Source organism: Caloenas nicobarica, chromosome 4 (assembly GCF_036013445.1).
Source record: "Caloenas nicobarica isolate bCalNic1 chromosome 4, bCalNic1.hap1, whole genome shotgun sequence".
NCBI lineage: Eukaryota > Metazoa > Chordata > Aves > Columbiformes > Columbidae > Caloenas > Caloenas nicobarica.
The window spans coordinates 11,901,732-11,916,794 of NC_088248.1; the positions used below are offsets into that span (position 1 = coordinate 11,901,732).

Consider the following 15,063-nt stretch of genomic DNA (forward strand, 5'->3'; position numbering starts at 1 on the left):
TACTTCAGTGACAGCAAGATGAGGCCATTTTCCTCCTTTCTGAATCTTACTCAGCTTTAATTATGTACATTAATATCCATGTCACCTGGATTTGTTTACAGAAAATTCAGTAAATTTGGCAATGACAAATATTACATAGTCATATGAAAAATTACAAAGGTATTTCCTGGATGAGTCTAGAATGTTTGTGTTAATCACAACTAAAAAACCTGCCAATGACTGGTTATGTCAAACATACCAAATTAGTATCGCTATGTTACCACAAACGCTTTATTGTTACTAGAAAGAAATTTCATACACCTTTTTCCCTACAGCCACAGTATATACTGGGACTTAAAAGCATGCGAGTTTTCTTGCTCTCAATATGCTGGCGAGCTCTGACATTTTAGAAATACAACTATCAGGCTCTTCTTACGCATCTGTAACTATGCAGGAAGGCAGGCAAAAATCAGTAAGAGGGTGCTGGTTTTCAGTGTCATTTTTCAGGTTACGACTACATTCTAGTAAGAGGCAAATATCAATTTGGATATTCTAATACACAGTTTAGTTTGTTTGTGTTTTGAAACAGGATACTCGGCTTCAACCAAGAGGCCACTCTCCTCTCATATATCTTAGATGCTTCTCCAGGCCATTATGGTCTCCAGGTGTACATGCAACATCCAAGAGGCTGCCAGGTGTCTCAGATACTAATTTTTTCTTTACATCAGAGTATTCATAAAATTTTTCAAGGTCTATGGTAACTTTTTTTTCCAGATATTTTCTTAATATTTATGTTTTTGGTGATTAGTGATTACTTTGGGGACCCTAACTGTGGACATTGTACAACAATTATATGGACAATGACAAAAAATATGAATTCTTCAAGCCTAAAAATATGAAGGCTAAAGAAAAAAATATAATGAGGAGCAATACAAACAAGAGGAATTTGGTTTTTATGAGCCAGCATGATCATTGACAAGCCTATTTGAACAGAAATGACAGAAAATCAGTGCACAGCACATGCACAGTGAAGACCATGAAGAAGGAACACATAAAATTTATTGTGTACTCTGTAAAAATAACCTATACATGCAGAGTATGGCATCTTGCTTCTTACACAACATACATAATGGTAAGTTTACTTTCCTGTACATCTACAGATCCATTGGAGTAGAACGGGCTCAGAAGGCTTAAGATGTTAGAGAAGTACTGAGCCTGCTATCCGTGTGTTCAGTTGATGGTCCAAATAACAGCATTAGATGTGTCTGGAAATTAGTGACAGTCCTTAAGTCCTCTAATTCAGTCTGAGACTTCTGAAATGAGCTGTGTCACAGCAAAACTGGTAGCTCTAATTCAGCATGCAGCCACAATCATCAGCTACAGCAGAAGAATAAGAACTTTGTGCCTCCTGTTTTCCTGACTCTACTACCATAGAGCAAACATACACAGTAATAAATCAGATGTGTCCAGACAGCTCTTTCTAAAACTAAGGTCACTGGTCAGAGAAGAGTTTGCAGCCATACTATTTAAACTTGCCATACTGGGTGGCTTTTGCCAAACTGCCTATTGGGAACAGGCCCTTAGCCACATTAACCTTTTGGACCACGCTTAGGAATTGTTTGGGAGAGCATTCACTGGCACAAGCTAGAACTGCACAATGGACTGAGTATTCAACGGCACTGAGGATCGAGTGCCAGTGTCCAGGAATGCTCCCTGGGTGCATCAGCCTAGAGGTAGCCTGATTGCACAAGTCCCACTGCAATGAACAAATCTCTCTGTCAAAAAACAATTCCTTAGCCACAAAGGAAGATGCCTTGTTAAGGCTGGGAATTCATATTCTCTATTGACTTCAATGGGGTTTAGCACCTGCATTTATTTTGTGAGATAATTAATATGGCACTTGAAATGAATCCTATAACTAGAGGAAAGACTAGCTTTGGTTAAATAATGATGAGGAACTTCAGAGACCAATATTTGTATTAATTTTTGTAGACAAAGAGATGGCTCTGAAATGAGAGAATAAAGGTTTCTTTAGTTATAGGTCTGGAAAGATCAACAAATACATATTTTTAATTTTTCAGTGGCGCTTCTAAAAGCTCATTTTTGTTTAAGGAATACAGCTGAAAGGCTAGATTAAATGGAAAAGTCACATGAGCAACAGCTTTACACAAACATAAACAATCACAGGTATATAAATATTTTAGAAAATGTGTTTATAACATCATCTACACTTTATCACATGACACCCATATTGGCTTCCAAAAGAGAAAGAGTCTGAAGGGTAAGACGAAAAGGCAGAAAGGTGGTGAGAGTAAATACATAGTTTTAAATGTCTAGAAGTCTTTGCTCCCAAAGTTTTTTAAGCCTCATTTTTATTTAAATTAAGGTACCCATTGCAGCAGTGGAAAGGGAACTCAAAAATTTGTTTAACTGTTTTCACTAAAACTGTGGTGAATTAAGAAAATAGATCTGCTCTTTCCCAATCTATACAAAATACTCTGTGATTACAGTATGTAGAAAAGAAGTAAGCTACTTCTGACTAGCTCCATGAATATAAGGGGTTTTTTTTAAACATTTGCACCTTAAACATCTTCTGACATGAAAAGCCAGGGTTCATGGCCTATATTGTCTGCAGTGTTGAGGATAAAATTGATATCAGCTACAACGGTCATCAGAAGGAGTTAGTATTTTAACCGTATACACTTATGGCCTGAAACTATGCTTATTGGTATCACTTATGACATTCCTACTTCACATACTTTGGTCATGCTCATAAAAATTATGTATTCGTATCTCACTTTACTTAGCTAAGCTAATAAGCCAAATTACCCTAATATGTAAGTCCTTCACTGGCAGCACTGAAGTAATTTCAGAAGTACTACATACAGTACATGATCTGAAATTCGTTCTTGAATCCAGCAGGCCACACTCTCTGTGATGTTGATTTCTGATGGTGTGCTATTTGCTTATGTCTGGTATAAGGTACGTTTGCATGAATTCGGTAATAGAAATCACACATGGCATTTCTCCCAATTTCAACAAAAAGTTGCAGCTGACTGTTTTCTAGTTATTGTGTAACAGAGATTACGGGTCAGTACCAGGAAATGAACAATTCATGCTGTTACTTTATTACTGTCCAGAAACATTTTGTTTATACCTAATCTGGTACTTTGGATGCATATTTCTTTTAACTGCATACTCACATCTTAGATGCCTTAAACATATCAGCATGTATTGGCTGCTTTCCCTCCTGCATAAGCCATACAAATAATAATTGTGGAAATAAAATATTGTTCTATTGTCTCAAAGTATTTCTATGTTAATTAATGTAATATGCATTGTCTCTATCAGAAGCAGGAAAAACACATTGGAGATGGAATTCTGATCCCAGTGAAAACAAACAAGGGGTTTGGCACTGACCTCTGTGCAGACAGAGTTTCATCATTCGTGGCATTTATCACATCTCAAATGTGTGTTTGTAATTGAAATGTATGCCACTACCAAAGCTACTATGCATTCAGCATTAAGAAGGATGTTTGAGATTATAGAGCTGGACCTAACTACATAAGCAGTCCATTTTGCATGGTACATATGATGAAGTGCAAATAACCCTAATATGCCTCAGACATCTCTGGGAAACTGCATGGAAATGTAGGGGAAAAAATGAGCACATATCTGCTAAGATTTTCTAAAAATTATTTTCAGACCAGTCATGAATAATCTGCATTCTACTTCAGTTGTTAGATGGCCTTAGAACCAGCACAAAATATGTCAGGCCATCCCTAAAACAACAGGATAAAACATATTTCTTAAAATATAGTAAGACTGTGGAACATAAAATCCTATGTATGTTAGATTAGAATTTCTCAGTGTGGGTTCCATAAATTACTATTAGTCTAGACAGAAATACCAGAAGATCCCCACAGGGCTGACAAGTCATGCAGTGCTGGTTCTTTCATTATTCCCAGAGGCTACATGCTGTTCAAAAACAAATAAAGTGCTCTAAATTATTTATAAATAACATGTTCGCCACAGAGCTGTTACGTAATTGGGTGTGAGAATATAGACAAAAAAGCTATAGCATGCAGTCAACATACTGATATAGTTTAAGAAACAAAAATTTAATATAAAATACTTATATTAAGATGAAATTTAAAAACCATCGAAAGAGTAAAATCCTTTCAAGGAAATAATACATTATGATAAACAGTCTGCAGGTTAAGTGTTCAGAGTAAGTAAAAACTACTCTAACCCTTCCTTCTAAAAAAGTTAGCATGGTTTAAGAGTAGAGTAAAGGAGACTCAGAAAATAAAAAGACAATGAAAAACAAGGAAACAGCAATTAGACTATCTAAACACAAATAAAGGAAGTTATGACAGAGGTCTCTATGAATGGTATGGAGAAGATGAGGAGGGAACAATAACACAGGAACAAACTGACTCTTAATAAAATGATAGGGAAACAACTTTAAAATTAGCAGAATAAATACTTTTTCAAAAAGTGCCTTGAAACATGGATCCTGGTGCTATAGGATGTTGTGGGTCAAAAACTTCAAAACAGGATTAAACAAATTCATAGTGGTAACTATGCCTATTACAGGTAATGGCTACTATATGAGCTGAATCTGGGACTTACCACTGGAAAACAGAAAGCTGTATGAGAAGGATCACCCCACATTTCTATAAATATCTTCTACAGGGCGCTGTCAAAGATTGTTAATAGATTAGAAGGATCCAGCAGTCCTATGAAACAATTTCTAGCTGTCTCATGAAAATCATGTGTTAAACTACTATGACAATTCTAGCAAGTGTCACTAGTACAGTTTTTTACTAGTTTACATCAAAACACCCATTATGGGATCAGATGGAGGAAAGCCAATTTCCGCATGTGAATGAGAACACTTAAAATGTAAGTTAGAACCAGACAGAACCAGTGTTAACTTAAAACCTCCCACACAGAGTACAGTCGCTGCAGGGAACACAAAAGCCTGACCTCAGCTACACCTTTGGCAAGACTCCTGATCCTGTGCAGTGAGACCTCACCCTCCCCGTGTCCACACTCACCATGTTCCACATATTAAGTACACATCAGCTCACAGTATATCAAAGTAACTTTTTCAGTAAGTTATGATTATTATACAAAGTTTGAGGAAAACGGATAAAAGAGAAGGGAAAGTTTCACTTTACTAGTTAGAACACAAGAGTAGTCTTGGGGAAAAAAAGTCTGAAAAATCCAAGCTTTGTTACTCAGGTCCATCACAGACTGGTTTTGGACACAACATATACAATTTGTTCCTCAGTTTTCCTATTAATAAAATAGAAACACTAATGAAGGTTGTATTTTTTTTCATTTAAAACAATAAATTTCATGGTAAAAAAAATAAAGTAAAAAATAGGTGTACAAGAGTATATACATAATATTCCAGGCTATGATGCATAACAGATACAAGAATTATTACTGGTAGAAAAACATTCTGCTTTCATTTTATTTGAAAGAACAAATTCCATTCTACAGTGGGCAGATTTTCACTGATCAAAGTAAGTATCAACAATTAGTATTTGGAAAGTTTTTAAATAGAAAGACATAACTTTAGTTTTTTAAAAGCCCAAATAACTTCCTTCTTCTTATTTTTTGGCCAAAACTATGAATTAAATTCAAGATGAATTAAAAAATGTTTTATTTTCAGATGGAAATTGTATTTCTTGTGAACACACTTTCCGTCCAAAATACCTGGCCTAGCACTTGCTATACTTCCCTACTTCAGAGAGACATTTTCAGACAATATTCAGTAACAGTTACAAGAGGCAGAGGATTTATAAATCACTGTAAGAGTAAAAATAAGACTGAATATTGTGAGCCAACTGTTCTTTCAAAAGCAAATGGAGATTAAAATATTCAGTGAGGTCTGTACAAAGAACAGCCTGAACTTTGCCAGTTCAGAGCTGGCTGTACTCATTAATGCAGGAATGCCCTCAGGCTGCTTTGTGTGGAAGGTATAACTTAGAACTGGATTTCTCTGTAGTTCTGATGGACATCTGGACAGTCATCTTCAAAAAAAAAAAAGCTTCAAATCTTCTTCTCATAACATGACAGGATTCTTCTGCAAGAAAATACATCAGGAGCAGGAAAAGAGTGGAGAAGCATTTAAAAGGACACTGTAGGGAATGAGATCTTAAGTGGCATACAGAGCAGCAGGCTAAGAATTCCCACAGTGGAAATGCCAGCAGCCATGCAGTAGTCTAGACAGTATCATTAGACTTCCTTTTCCTTTGTAAAACTCCTCTGTAGAGCCAAGTTACTCAAGCTGGGCAAAATATTAACTTTAAACAGTAGTTACTGTAGTCATTACACTCAAGATTACTGAAACATGACTATGCAAGATAACTACAAATGACTATAAACAAACATTTGAGGCATGACAGGCTCTTCCTAGGCTGCCCTACCGTATGTCAACAAGCCAAGTAATGCTTAATTCTGGCAGCTGAATTCTAGCAATATGTCATTCCTCAGGTTCTTAATGAGAACACTTTGACTATTTGCTGGCAAAGAAAAAAATCAAAAGAACATGCCGTTCAAATAGGAAGAAGAGAAAACTGACGAGTTACAGCAAGATTTACTAAACTAAAATGGGGTTTGTAGTAATACATTTCATTAATGCATGGTTGCTGAAAAGAAAGTGACACTACATACAGCTCAAAATAAAAACAAAAAAGTCTCCATGTATTTAATGATACTACTTTGCCATTCATTCAGTTATGTCTTATAAAATAAGCACAGAGAAAGGAAAATGTGGCAATCAGAAGCACAGTGGGAAGAAAGCGGTAAAGCAGACCTGCAACTCTGCAGTTCCATGAGATGAAGACAGGAGGCATTCATCCCAACCATGCTGTTTCTCTTCTAAGGAAAGAGAAACCACCAATAGCGCACTGTTCAGCACAGTGCTTCAATCTGTCACTTGCAGCACTGTGGAGAAATCTAACAATTGCCTCTACCACCTGTACCAGCCTGGTTTAGACTAAGGTTGCTTTAAACTACCATATATGAGACAGTTCAGCCCTGAGTGTGCTTTAACTACACCTTAATGAAACACAGGACAAAACAAGTTACATTCTACAGTATGTCCCTTGCGCATTATAGATCATTGTATCATATAACGATCACATTTTCTCTTAGCAATGTTGAGAGCCTTTGACAGTTAAAAAGCCTTCCCCTATTTCCCACTCTAAATTTATTCATACCCAGCTTATAGTAATTTCTTAACAAAAGTTTTTTTTTTCCTTTAAATTAAAACAAGCTTCCTTTCCTGTCATATTTGCTTCAATTAGTATATTCAAAAACTGTAAGGTCTTTTACACTTCACTTGGCTAAACTGAATAATCCAAGTTCTTTCAGTCTCTTGTCCACTCCTCCCTTTTAGTAAGGATTTTTTAAAACTGTATACTTATTTGTTTTACAGCTCTTCTAAGTCCAATTTCTTGCATGTGGCTTTCCAGATCTGTTCTCAGTTTTAGAGATGAAGTTTCACCAGCCACATGTACTGCATGTGGTATTGGTACTTCCTTATCTGTAAAAGAAATTCAGGGCTAAATTTACATTTTCTACAGTAACATCAAATCAGTAGCTCACAGCTGCCCTTTCTTTGGCTTATACATCCATTTTTCTCGTATTCTCTCATCTTCTATCTGACAAGCTCTGAGCTCATATCAGAGAGCCTTTCTTATTAGTCCCAAGCCCATGACCTTGTATTTTATATTATTCTATTTATCCCATTTTATTTCTCTGCTCTTCAAGGTCATCCAATTATTCTGGTACACCACCAGCCTATAGGAACTGTTTCCCACCTTTGTGATGTCAACAAACTTCATTAGCGAGTTCTATTTTTTGTGCCAAGATCACTAATGGAGATATTAAACAATATCAGCTTCAATACAAATTTCTGGACAGAGCTCTAAGAACTTTTCCTTGCCATTCAGCATAACGTATTGCCACCTTTCCCTCTGAGGTATTTCTTTGCCCATCTGACAATTAACTTACTAATTCCCCTCTTCTTCACTTTAACAATTTTATTTGTCTAGAAAAGGGGTTACTGTATTACAGAAGGAAAGTAAGCGAGGTTGGCATGATCTATGGAAAAACAGATGTTTTATCCTACTTACTTCCATTTCCTTGATTTTTTTTTTCCTCCTCCAGATTTTTTTTATCCGTACAAGGAAAAGCCAAAAAGTGTCTGGACTCAACAAAAAGCCAACTTACCTTACTGTCCATGTCCTCTCCATGTTACAGGACACTAATCAGTCGTTAATTTCAGCTTTGAGCCTACCCAAGGAAACCTTCACTCTTGACTCCAAAAGCAAGTGGTTCCTACTCTTCCTTCGCTTGTCCAGAAAAACAGTACTGACATGCTTTTGTAAGAGAATTAATAACCAGGGACTAAAAGAAAAGTTTTTACTAAAGGTTAGAATTGATCTGGCTTTAAATTTATCTGACAACTTAAAAAACCACATTCCCATAGATTTCTCCACAATTTAAGTAGAACATACTATGGAGGCATTCGAACTAGCTAGCTCTGGAAACAGAAAAAAGTATGGATGTCTCAGCATGGTAATATTCACAAAGTCATCATTTTCTCTGAATACTGGGTTTTAAATTTTGTACAGACTGAACTCATATATATTAATTTTACATGTGTAAAGTAATTTACTAGTTTTCAAATGAATACCAGCTTCTGTGCACAGAAGTAGGGCTAAACATTTTATATTACACTACAGACCATACATAACTTCAGAAAGGATTAAAATAAAAAAGGATAAGCTAAATCCTGAAATGCAATAAACACTGAGAACACTTAACAAATCAACTGTTTTGGGTGTGGGTTTTTGTTGTTTGGTTGGTTGGTTTGGTTTTTTGTTTGGTTGTTTTTTGTTGTTGTTTTTGTTTGGTTGTGTTTGGTTGGTTGCTTTGTTTTGTTTTTTTTTTAATTTTAATCAGCCTATTCTATAACATGACCTTGTTAAATTTTGCTTAGGTATAGACTGAGGTGTGGACTCAATTAATTGATTTTAAATTAAATAATGTTCAGTTTCTGACACAGGACAAAATCAGGTTTTTAAATACTTGTAAACATTTTTGTATTCTGTTATCTGAGGTATTTCATGTATTTTCAAGTTTTAATGAGACAGACTATGTATTTTGTAATGTTAACCACTATAGTATTCCTAATTTTTGTATTCTTTAAATACTGCTCTTTTGTCTTAGTTTTACTTCATGTTGTGTTTCACCCAAAAAGCTCAATTTAGCCACATGTGAATCCAAGGAATCAGCTTTTTGAGGGAGCCTCTCTCTCATTCTTTTATCTTTCTGTTGCAAACATCCATTCTTATTGACTTATATCCTAAGAGAAAACAATAAACCAGACCTGCAAATTTGAAAGGATTGTGCAAGACTGATGCAACACAAAGATCATAATTAAAACTTCATGTTTACAAGAGCATGAGCACACAGTTTCAAAAAAGTGCCTGATATATACTGCATGCATTTAATTTTCTGATCTTTCTACTTTTCCAGGATTTTAAGAACTAAGTTTAAAAATGGAACAGCCTAAAATTGGAGAGGATTTCAGTTGCATTGTTGTTCCACGGAACTAGAGTATTGGACTGGAAACTGGATTATCCAAGAGTAAAAATATTCATTTGCAAGATTTATGCAATCTCTAGCTTTTTTCCCTTGTTCCTAAAGAATAAACACAATCATGCACACACAGATCTTGTTCCAGGCCCATTATCATCAAAAGGTCTGGAGAAGAATGAAAACCAATGTTTCTTATTCTCAGGGTGAAATTCTAGATGACTTCAATGAAATTGTTTTTGCCACTCCACTGAACATTTCAGCACTTGAAAACTACTGGGGAAAAAAAAAAAAGTCATGATAGTGTACAATGAATAAGTACCAGCAAAATATAGTGTTCAGTTCTGCATCTAAAGGAAGACTTGAAAAATAGTGGTTATTATCTATGAAAGTGTGTCTACAGCTGATTGAAAGGAGGCAGGAGAAGAAACTTGAATAGAAATAATTTTAAGTTTAGAATCTCAGCCCATGAGACAGCATGCAGCAGGCTCCTCCCTGGAAGTCCGTAATGCCCCTTTATTTAAACTCTCTTGCGGTCTGCTGTGTTATGTATGACTTTTTTTGCAGCCTAGCTAAAATAAACCAACACTTCTTAACACTCCCATTGCTTCCGAAGCTTAACTTAGAGCTTTTAAGATGAAAAAACAAGTGATGCTTTTCCAGACAGGATCAATTTTCTCCTTTCATTCACATCTTCTTATATCCTCAATTTCTTTTTGCTGCCTTCTCCTTTTCTTACTGCTAATTTTAACTCTCATTTCATTACTCCATTCTTATTTTTCACCTTTACTTTTGTCATTACTATTCCATATCCTCCTCCTAAATTGGATTTCTCCTCATTCTGTTCTCAACTCTGTGTGTTTTGCTGTTGCTTAGCCCTTTCTCACAGATCCAGTATGCATGAACAGGCACGCAGCATGTCCATAATCAGAAGCACAGCCAGGAAGGCTACGAAGACAAAATACCTTTTAAATGTAGTGCTCCAGAAAGAATGAAAAAAGGAGTGGGAAACTAGCTGACTGAGCATCACATGTTTGTTTGAATGAGTCTTTAAAGAAATGCTCCACTAGCCTGTGTTGAAGAAGAAAATGGATGTGGATGTGCATAGAAATTTTAGACTCTATACAGGATGTGGGAATGACAAAGCAATCAGATGACTAAGCTTAATGACACCACGTGCTACAGGATATGTAAGGAAAACTTGCTCCAGCATGTTTAAGAGGAAAGGTTCTAGGTATAGGTACTCATGGTAGGAGGGACTTGAAGCCTGGAATATAGCTAGCTAAAGTTACCTATGAAATAATGTATCCTCACTTGTCTTACTGCAAGCTGAAGAGACATCTTTTACTTGTTCTGTTCTTGTTTTGGATCTTTTTGTGATAATACAGCTGAGCAAAACCTAGAGAAAAGATCTTGGACTAATATGTTGTCAGGGTTTCCTTTCAGCACTCCTAGCAAATGCATATGATTATTATTTTATGTTGCAAGTAATAAAGACAGTATTTGCTTTTTCTCTGGTTTGCTCCTTTATGGCTCTCCTCCCTATCAATCTGTTTTCTTATTATAGCTAATTCTTGCAGCATTCCAAAGAGCATTGAGCTAGCTGTCTAGTGCAAAACCACTGCTCCTGAAGACAAGTAACTACAACAGTGTCTTGGCACTTGAAAGATTTTTTTTCTCCTCTCCTGGCAGAGAACTTTAAACATATGATCTAATGATACCCGAAAGGCTTAGAGAACATGGAAAATCACATATTCTTAAGTAGTTGGGCAATAGAGCATCTTAAGTAACCCTTATCTTACCCAATCAAACTTTATCCTGCTACTGTCTATGCAGATTATGGCCCAGTTTCCCTGATCTCTTTCAGACTGCAGGTTCTTCTAGAAGAATGATTTTCTTCTTTTTCTTCTGAGCAGAGTAGCACAGCCTCAGACACTCTCTTGAGAGCTCAGTAATTACTTCACAAAAACATGATGGCGGTTCCTAGCACTAGCATTTAGCATACTTTTCAAGTATAACAGGAATGTCCCACCACTGTCTTAAAGCCAATGATAAACGGTACTTGATCACGTAAAATTCTTTATGACTGAATGGTAGAACAGATTGGACCATATGAAGCAGTAATATGTGTACTGCTGAACTACATTCACTGAAAACACTTTTAAGATTTAACTTACAAACCACATCTTAAATTCTGCATTAGCTTGTAGAAATTTCTGCCTCAGACCCTACACATAATTTGCTCATTTATTTTCTGAAAAATCCCCCAGTAAGTACAGATACAGTTGCTGTTAAGTGTGTGAAGTTCATTTCACATGCTTATCAGCTCATAAGGAGGAAGAAAGATCGGTGCAGAACAACAAGAGTAACAACAACAAAATCAATTAGCTACTCAATAAAACATTTAACAGTCTTTTTAAAACCGCAGAAGAACAAGAGTAACAACAACAAAATCAATTAGCTACTCAATAAAACATTTAACAATCTTTTTAAAACCCACAAAATTTAGTCTTCCATGCCTCCAATCTGGGAAGATTTGAATTTATGAATCATTTGAACAAGAACAGGATCGTAACCGTTTGAAAAGGTTGTTGTAAACATGTTCCAAGTGTTAAGAAGAAATATGAAAGAAAAGAGAGAACAGGTGTTTCAGTACAGCTACAGGTATTCAAATGTCAATAGAAACACTGTATATACAAAACACACGATACAAAAACATTTCAGAGGAAGGAATGAGAATTTATTTATAGATCAGCCAATGGCAACAACAGTATAAATTACACTGGAACAGAAAATTTCTAATACAAAAATACACCCTCTTGTGTGCAGCTGTGAAACACAAACACGCAGCTCATTCATCAATGAAGATGATGTATGATGCCTGCAGCTTTCTGAATAAATATTGAATGCAATAAAACTTTTAAATGTTTTGATGTCTCCTGGCGATGTTTTTCTTTTGGTACATAACTTTCCATAAATATGTTTTGCCCTGGATTGGACATGTGCAAAACCCCAATGCCTTGGATATGCTGAAGGATCTGGTATGGGTCGCCTCCATTCTCCTCCAGCTCAGTGTTTCATGTCACACCCACCCCTGCCATCAACCACCCTGTCACACTGTTTTTTCCATTTGGAAATCTTAATATTGGCCTCTTAGCCTAGAGTCAAACAGAATGGTTGGATTACCGAGTAGAACTGTAAAAGCCTATTTTACTTTACTCTGGATGCCTTTCCTCCAAGTTTAATACCTCTTCAACTTTCTAGTCGACTGTCCAGTTTAACAATCTATGTTATTAATACTACCAAACTTTACATAAACATCAGTACTAAAACCACATAAATATTCTTCTGCATCCCTGCATCATGCATAGCACATATCCTGTACTGACAATAACTACACCAGGAAATCATTTGCCCTTGTAGCATTGTTTTGCACTTGCATCACTTATTCTAATTTTAAAATTCTTCTTTTAGCTCATTTAGGGCTTCCTGTGCCACACCTGTGCCATTCTCTGTCTGAACTGTGTGGAAGACTCTGTTAAGATTCACTGGTAAAGAACCTTAAAATATATCATAATTAAAGCTCACAGACTACGCTTAGCCTAAGAAAAAAGGAACAGAAGAAAGCAGTATAAATCCTAAGGGACTTCTAAAATATTAGCAGTGAAAAACAAATCTGTGGTGAAGAAAGGGCAGAGGCAAACAAGATAGCAGAGTACACGGAAAAGCAAAAATATCAAAACGAGGTCATAATCAGAATGAGGTCATAATCCTATTTTGGCATTCACAGATGCCTTTGCTTGACTACGTTTGCAAAGAAGTAATGCAGGAATCAAGGACTACACTGATACTAACCAAAATGATAAGCAGAATGTTTTTTATAAATATACAATAGCAAGATGAACTACCACAAAACTGGATTTTTAACAGTAATGTTAACACCCTTTTAGCATGTTTTATCTTAAAATTTACAGTGACAACTAGAAAGAATACCTATCAATGAACAGCGAAGAACTACGCACACACACACACAAAAAACCAAATCAAGAACATGCTCATTGTGCCAACAAACTATACGAATCTTAGGACAACGCAGCCAGATATTCAATCCTCTTCAAAAATCACAAAACCTAGGAAATTTTTCAGAAAATAAGAGGCAAACAAGTATGGTGTCTGTTAAAAAATTGAAACTATATCCATATAAATTCCTGGCCATAACACCTGAAAGTCTCAAGAAGAAACACTTTATACAAATCTGTATTAAATTACTCCAACTTGCGAATATGACTATCCAAATCACTGGAAAGCTTGGCCACATATATATATATATATAACAAAAGCCTGGAAAATTTAATGAAATTATCCTGAAATAATTTTTGAGGTTTTTTGAAGTAAAAAGTTGGACACTCCTTGAAAAATGTTGAAGAGTGTGATTGAAAAAATGGCCTTTGCAGCTGGGCTTCTCACACTAGCAATATAATGGAAGAAACACTACCATAAATAATCTGATAAAAATGTATTACATTTTTTTTTTAATGAATGAATGAAAACAGATACAAGATGTTTTGAATGAAAACAGATACAAGGACAAAAGAGTAGAGTTTACATAGGACAGTGAACCGATTTGATGTAGTGCTTTGTGTCCCACACAGCAAGTTGTAGAGTGAAATGAGACTGCAATCTGGATGACCTAATGGAGATGCAGGAAGTGAACTTTACATGGAAATTCTTTACTATTGCAGAAGACACTATTGGAAAAGTGAACATGTTTTCACACATATAAGCACTTTTCCAAACCTGAAAGACCATAAAGAAAGCATCTAGGAGAAGGAAAATGTAAAAAGTTGTGTTCGGCACCATGCATATGCTAAGGACTCATGTTGGGTGTAGTAATACTTAAAATAACATCAGTAATCTAGAAATGAAATGTGTTAATGAAATCGACACGTTTATCCAGGAAGATGATAATAATAGTGAAACACAGAAGGTACTTCAGCAACTAGGAATTTAAGTATTCATCAACATATAATTCCTTCTGCAAATAACAAAAGGAAAGACCCCTCCCTCCCCAAAATAATAGACCAGATAAAGATAACAGGGAACATGACTCTGGGGCAACGACAAGCAGTTGACATACAACATAGGATCTTTCTGGGCAATACAGAACTCAAACGCAAGGCAGCTTTGAGACGTATGTACACTCGTTTGGGGTTTGGCTTCAAAGCTGCCCTGGTGCCATCAGCATCTGCACGCCTGGGCTGTTTTCACGGGCATCTTAAGTAAAGCCAATGTGCGTAGACACACATCCTGAAACGAGCACTGGAAAACAATTGCTGGAAAAACAACCGCTGCCTCGTTCATTTTAAAGGGTTATTAACTCGAGAATCCAGTGGTTTGGAACAGCCCCAACAGACGCTTCCTGGGCTGTAGCTGGACAACTTTCAGAGCAGCTCCCAGTTA

General features: G+C 36.0%; 1 protein-coding gene across 1 annotated transcript in view; it reads right to left on the bottom strand.

Moving 5' to 3' along the window:
* Positions 1–15,063, bottom strand: part of SEC24D (SEC24 homolog D, COPII coat complex component) — a 215,781-nt gene that overhangs the window by 200,546 nt on the left and 172 nt on the right. The gene's annotated exons all lie outside the window — the stretch shown is intronic.